General features: G+C 40.1%; 1 long non-coding RNA gene across 1 annotated transcript in view; it reads left to right on the top strand.

Annotated features, from left to right (window-relative positions):
• Positions 1-1,010: 1,010 nt before the first annotated feature.
• The window catches only part of LOC147012407 (uncharacterized), a 14,510-nt gene continuing 8,243 nt past the window's right edge, over positions 1,011-7,277 (top strand). Inside the window, exon 1 of the long non-coding RNA XR_015051601.1 lies at positions 1,011-2,146. This is a non-coding gene — a long non-coding RNA (uncharacterized LOC147012407). The remainder of the gene's footprint in view (positions 2,147-7,277) is intronic.

Below are 7,277 nucleotides of genomic sequence, written 5' to 3'. Positions count from 1 at the left end.
GAAACCAATTTCAAAATGGCTGCCCTGGAAGCCACATTGAAAATCGCAGCGTGCTCATTTTTAAAAACGAACCTTCCTCTACTCAACCCCAACATACCCTGCAAAAATGGATTTAATCGGACAAGGCGTTCTCGAAATTGACGGAAACCAAAAGTTGACAGATGCCCGGACGCCCGCCGGACAACGCCTATGACGACAATACCCCTTAGCCAATTCAGGCTGAGGGGTTGAAAGGGCTCACAGTTCTAAGAAACTCTTGGATGAAAGAGTATCAACGAGAGCGATGTCGATGGTGCGTCATATCAAATCCCCACACTTCCTACCGAAACCCGAGTTTAAAAGATGGCAAAAAGTTTCACGAGGAATGATCCAATTGTTAAATCAAAATTTCATGCATTCCCCCCCCCAATGGTGATTGCACTTACGAAATTTCATGAAATAATGTTTTGAAATGTGCCCCTAATTACAATTTTTGGTGTTTGAGCTTTTGACCCCACCCTTGAGGGCAGGGCCAAGAATGAAACTGTTCTTGCATCTTCATGCCACGTGGTGTTAATAACGACCAAGTTTGGTGAATTTCTGTACAACCGTTTTGGAGGAGATAGTGTGACGGACAGACAGCCGTCAGACAGCCGTCCGTGACGGACAGACAGACAAAGGTTCTTCTGGCCTGATCTGTTTCTGACTTTGTCCGACCTTCCCCGTTTTCAACATGGGCATAGACCCGTTCTTACCATTTCCTGAAAACCTCATGTCCCCACAATTGGCCCGTCAAGGTCCACTGTGATGGAAGTTGTGAATCCTTGTAACCCAATAACTCCCAGTTGATGGTGAATCGGCTTTTCACCTCATGTTGACGCGTTTTTTACCTGCTGCACACCTTTACAAAGCACCTGTTTCTTTGCATTGTGCGACAATATGCACTTGCATTTTTTTTTGGAGGGTTCTTTTAAATTTTATTTGTGTGCCCCAATACTTCCTCGAATATCAAGGGACCCCACACGTTCCGCTAAATTCAATGATTGTTACCTCCGCCACCGTAGGTAGACGGAGGTTATATTTTCACCAGTTCGCCTGCTTTTTTGTCTGTCTGTGAGCAGGATATTTCAAAAAAGTTACGGACGGATTATGACATAACTAGGTGGTTGAGTTGGCAAGGTGACGAGAAGGTGACAAGCCGATCCGATGTTGGTTAAGGTCCGGATTCAGATCCGGCCTCTCGGTGGGATACAAAACGTAAACTGTTCAACCTGGCGCAGGTATGTGCTTTTCCAAGCGGCGATCCAGTTTTCCTTTTGTGGATAATTTATGCCACTCACAAAGTTTGACTTAAACGTTTCTTCTCTTTCCTTAATTTTTTTTTCTCTTTCTTCGAAAAATAAAATGATTATCCATTTCTGTTTTCTCCTCTTTCCGACAGTGCAGGTATTTATGGACATGTTTTGTTTACTCGTACAGCTCGGTTTGTTATCTTATTCACTCGTTCTCCTTTTATTATTTCTCTATGCGTGTCACGTGTGAGCAATTTTTTCCTGTAACTGAAGATATCGACCTGATATGTCGCTGAGGAGCGAAGTGCAGTGACTCGCAAACTTGATAGTACCTTTTATTGCAGTAGTTAGCCATTCCTGACAGATTGAGCAACACCTGTGTACTATAAAGGAGTTCACTTTACCAAAGGTACTTCTCCAAACGCTTAACTTATCCTTCACACCTGGGAACAGTTGGTTCTCAGCATCATTTTGTATGAGCCATGGAACCATTACCTAAATCTGTTGATGGAGCGCCAATGCAGCCGAAGACAGATCCTTTCAACCAAGATCTCCCACCTTACACACCCAATTATCCGGGAAATATTCCCATTGGACAAGGACTCTATCAGGGTGGCCACTTCGTGTGTCCTCAGGGTGGACAATTTGTCTATGTTCAGGGTGGACAAGTTCCATGTCCTAGGAGTGACGAATACCCTGCCGCTGTCAATATCTACACACAGCAACCCATAGCCATACCCTTGGCAGTGGAAACTGCGGCTGGACATCAAGTGAACGAAAACAGAAAGTATTCACACTACCTGGTTTGGTCCATCCTCAACACCATCTTCTGCAATTTGATCATTGGCGCTGTGGCGATCGTATTCTCCGTCAAAGTGAGTATGGCATCACAAGTTTATGTGCTGCACCCATTTCACCACCAGTCTCATCCCGAAGGACAAATGTTTAATTGCAGTGTGTATTCAAATGTACATCTACCTGATAGTGAAACTACACGGACACTCTTTTTCGATGTTTTATTAACCTCCACCATCGAAGATGGACGGAGGTTACTGTTTTCACCCCTGTCTGTTTGTTTGTGAACAGTATTACGGAAAAACTCCTCGACGGATTTCGACGAAACTTGGTGGGGGGATTAGGTATGGTCCAAGGATCATGCAATTAGACTTTTGACTTGGTCGAAAGTCCAATATGGCCGCTATGGCGGCCATTTTGAAAAAATATTTGAATTTTTGTTTTTGCATTTCTACATGTTTTAAGTGATTTCCAACCCCCCCAAAAAAAATTAAAAAAATAAATTTAAATAAATAAACAAAAAAAATTTGTTTGAGAAAAAAACCCCAGAAATTTTGCACCTTTTTTTTCAAAAATAATTTCGATTATTTATTTTGGTATTTCTACATGCGCGTCGATCTAGTTTAGTTTATTCAATCGTGGTTCAGTAGAGTCTGATTCGTTCTGACCTACAATGAATAGGATATCAGGTTCACTTAAGTGACCCAGCAGTATTGGCGGCGGAGGTTTTGCACTCTACCGAGTGCTCCCCCTCAAGTTAACCTCCGCCATCGAAGATCGGAGGTTACTGTTTTCACCCCTTTCTGTTTGTTGGATTCGCTATATATGAGATATCCCTTATTGTCGGGTTTTCCGGCTGTCTGTGTGTGTGTGTATGTGTGTCTGCAACGCGAGGCTCCACAGCACGAACCAGCGAACCGATTTCGATGAAACTTTGCCAACCGTTGCCATATGGTCTGGGAATGTGCGTGTTTGAATTTCATTGCGTAACAACCACCCGTTGCTGTACAGCGGCCGAAAAACCACGTACAGTGTTTTCAATACTTGTCCTTCAGTTTTGAATGTCGAGAAACGAGACTTTGGAATTAAACACTTCGAGATATTTAGAAAATTTTACTCAAGCCGATTTTTGATTGAGGTTTTATTTTTCAAATGGTAGTCCTTCAAAAATCGGGTGTCTATTTACCGTCATTTAAGGTGTTTATACAGTGTTTGTAAGGAACTACATCGTAGTTCCACCCACGATCTCTCCTCGATCCAAACGTTTTTGACCAAAGTGAAAAGGATCCAAAATAAATGGAATCACCGGCATTTCTGTCTTTGTGGATTTCTAATAATATAATATGTTTATTTAGCCTGGTGTTGGCGTAGTGGTTAGGGTAGCGGCTTGGGATTCAAAAGGTCCTGAGTTCAAGCCCCGTTGGCCGCTTGAATTAATACACACCAGGAGGTTGACTCAGCCTGTCATCCTTCCGAGGTCGGCAAAGTGAGTACCAGTGTACTGGGCCCAGTGTACGCCCTGGTTAGAATAGGTGCACCATATCCCTGTGTCGTAAGAGGCGACCAGGGTTGCGTCAGGAAGGGCATCCGGCGTAAAACCTGTGCCAAATCATTATGCGGATCATAACGGATGATCCGCTGTGGCGACCCCTAACGGGAGCAGCCGAAAGTAGAAGAAGGAGATAATATGTTTATTTATTTACCGAAAACGATTCCACGACCCACACACCACCTTCAATTATTTATTAATTTCCGGAAAACAATTCCACGACCCACACACCACCTTCAATTATTTATTTATTTACCGAAAACAATTCCACGACCCACACACCACCTCCAATTATTTATTTATTTACCAAAAACGATTCCATGACCCACACACCACCTTCAATTATTTATTTATTTATCGAAAACAATTCCACGATCCACACACCACCTCCAATTATTTATTTATGGAAGACGATTCCACGACCCACACACCACCTTCAATTATTCATTTATTTACCGAAAACAATTCCACGATCCACACACCACCTTCAATTATTTATTTACTGAAAACGATTCCACGACCCACACACCACCTCCAATTATTTATTTATTTACCGAAAACAATTCCACGATCCACACACCACCTTCAATTATTTATTTATTGACTGAAAACAATTCCATGACCCACACACCACCTCCAATTATTTAATTATTGACTGAAAACAATTCCATGACCCACACACCACCTCCAATTATTTATTTATTTACCGAAAAACAATTCCACGACCCACACACCACCTCCAATTATTTATTTATTTACCGAAAACAATTCCACGATCCACACACCACCTTCAATTATTTATTTGTTTACTGAAAACGATTCCAAGATCCACACACCACCTTCAATTATTTCTTTGTTTACTGAAAACAATTCCACGACCCACACACCACCTCCAAATATTTATTTATTTCACGAAAACAATTCCACGACCCACACACCACCTTCAATTATTTCTTTGTTTACTGAAAACAATTCCACGACCCACACACCACCTCCAAATATTTATTTATTTCACGAAAACAATTCCACGATCCACACACCACCTTCAATTATTTATTTGTTTACTGAAAACAATTCCACGACCCACACACCACCTCCAATTATTTATTTGTTTACTGAAAACAATTCCACGACCCACACACCACCTCCAATTATTTATTTATTTACCGAAAACAATTCCACGATCCACACACCACCTTCAATTATTTATTTACTGAAAACGATTCCACGATCCACACACCACCTCCAATTATTTATTTATTTACCGAAAACAATTCCACGATCCACACACCACCTTCAATTATGTATTTGTTTGCTGAAAACGATTCCACGACCCACACACCACCTCCAATTATTTATTTATTGACTGAAAACAATTCCATGACCCACACACCACCTCCAATTATTTATTTATTTACCGAAAAACAATTCCACGACCCACACACCACCTCCAATTATTTATTTATTTACCAAAAACAATTCCACGATCCACACACCACCTTCAATTATTTATTTGTTTACTGAAAACGATTCCACGATCCACACACCACCTTCAATTATTTCTTTGTTTACTGAAAACAATTCCACGACCCACACACCACCTCCAAATATTTATTTATTTCACGAAAACAATTCCACGACCCACACACCACCTTCAATTATTTCTTTGTTTACTGAAAACAATTCCACGACCCACACACCACCTCCAAATATTTATTTATTTCACGAAAACAATTCCACGATCCACACACCACCTTCAATTATTTATTTGTTTACTGAAAACAATTCCACGACCCACACACCACCTCCAATTATTTATTTATTTACCGAAAACAATTCCACAATCCACACACCACCTTCAATTATTTATTTGTTTACTGAAAACAATTCCACGACCCACACACCACCTCCAATTATTTATTTATTTACCGAAAACAATTCCACGATCCACACACCACCTTCAATTATTTATTTGTTTACTGAAAACGATTCCACGACCCACACACCACCTCCAATTATTTATTTATTTACCGAAAACAATTCCACGATCCACACACCACCTTCAATTAATTATTTATTTATCGAAAACAATTCCACGATCCACACACCACCTCCAATTATTTATTTATTTACCGAAAACGATTCCACGACCCACACACCACCTTCAATTATTTATTTACTGAAAACGATTCCACGACCCACACACCACCTCCAATTATTTATTTATTTACCGTAAACGATTCCACGACCCACACACCACCTTCAATTATTCATTTATTTACCGAAAACAATTCCACGATCCACACACCACCTTCAATTATTTATTTACCAAAAATGATTCCACGACCCACACACCACCTTCAATTAATTATTTATCGAAAACAATTCCACGATCCACACACCACCTCCAATTATTTCTTTGTTTACTGAAAACAATTCCACGACCCACACACCACCTCCAAATATTTATTTATTTCACGAAAACAATTCCACGATCCACACACCACCTCCAATTATTTATTTATTGACTGAAAACAATTCCACGACCCACACACCACCTCCAAATATTTATTTATTTCCCGAAAACGATTCCACGGTCCACACACCACCTCCAATTATTTATTTATTTACCGAAAACAATTCCACGACCCACACACCACCTCCAATTATTTATTTATTTACCAAAAACGATTCCACGACCCACACACCACCTTCAATTAATTATTTATTTATCGAAAACAATTCCACGATCCACACACCACCTCCAATTATTTATTTATTTACCGAAAACGATTCCACGACCCACACACCACCTTCAATTATTTATTTACTGAAAACGATTCCACGACCCACACACCACCTCCAATTATTTATTTATTTATTTACCGAAAACGATTCCACGACCCACACACCACCTTCAATTATTCATTTATTTACCGAAAACAATTCCACGATCCACACACCACCTCCAATTATTTATTTATTTACCGAAAACGATTCCACGACCCACACACCACCTTCAATTATTCATTTATTTACCGAAAACAATTCCACGATCCACACACCACCTTCAATTATTTATTTACTGAAAACGATTCCACGACCCACACACCACCTTCAATTAATTATTTATTTATCGAAAACAATTCCACGATCCACACACCACCTCCAATTATTTATTTATTTACCGAAAACTATTCCACGACCCACACACCACCTTCAATTATTCATTTATTTACCGAAAACAATTCCACGATCCACACACCACCTTCAATTATTTATTTACTGAAAACGATTCCACGACCCACACACCACCTCCAATTATTTATTTATCAAAAACAATTCCACGATCCACACACCACCTCCAATTATTTATTTATTGACTGAAAACAATTCCATGACCCACACACCACCTCCAAATATTTATTTATTTCACGAAAACAATTCCACGACCCACACACCACCTTCAATTATTCCTTTGTTTACTGAAAACAATTCCACGACCCACACACCACCTCCAAATATTTATTTATTTCACGAAAACAATTCCACGATCCACACACCACCTTCAATTATTTATTTGTTTACCGGAAAACGATTCCACGACCCACACACCACCTCCAAATATTTATTTATTTCCCGAAAACGATTCCACAGTCCAC

This window comes from Eptatretus burgeri, chromosome 15 (genome assembly GCF_056783735.1).
Source record: "Eptatretus burgeri isolate ZD-2024b chromosome 15, Ebu_testis_v1, whole genome shotgun sequence".
NCBI classification, from domain to species: domain Eukaryota; kingdom Metazoa; phylum Chordata; class Myxini; order Myxiniformes; family Myxinidae; genus Eptatretus; species Eptatretus burgeri.
The sequence above is the reverse complement of the archived record's forward strand: the minus strand, read 5'-3'. Positions and strand labels throughout refer to the sequence as shown.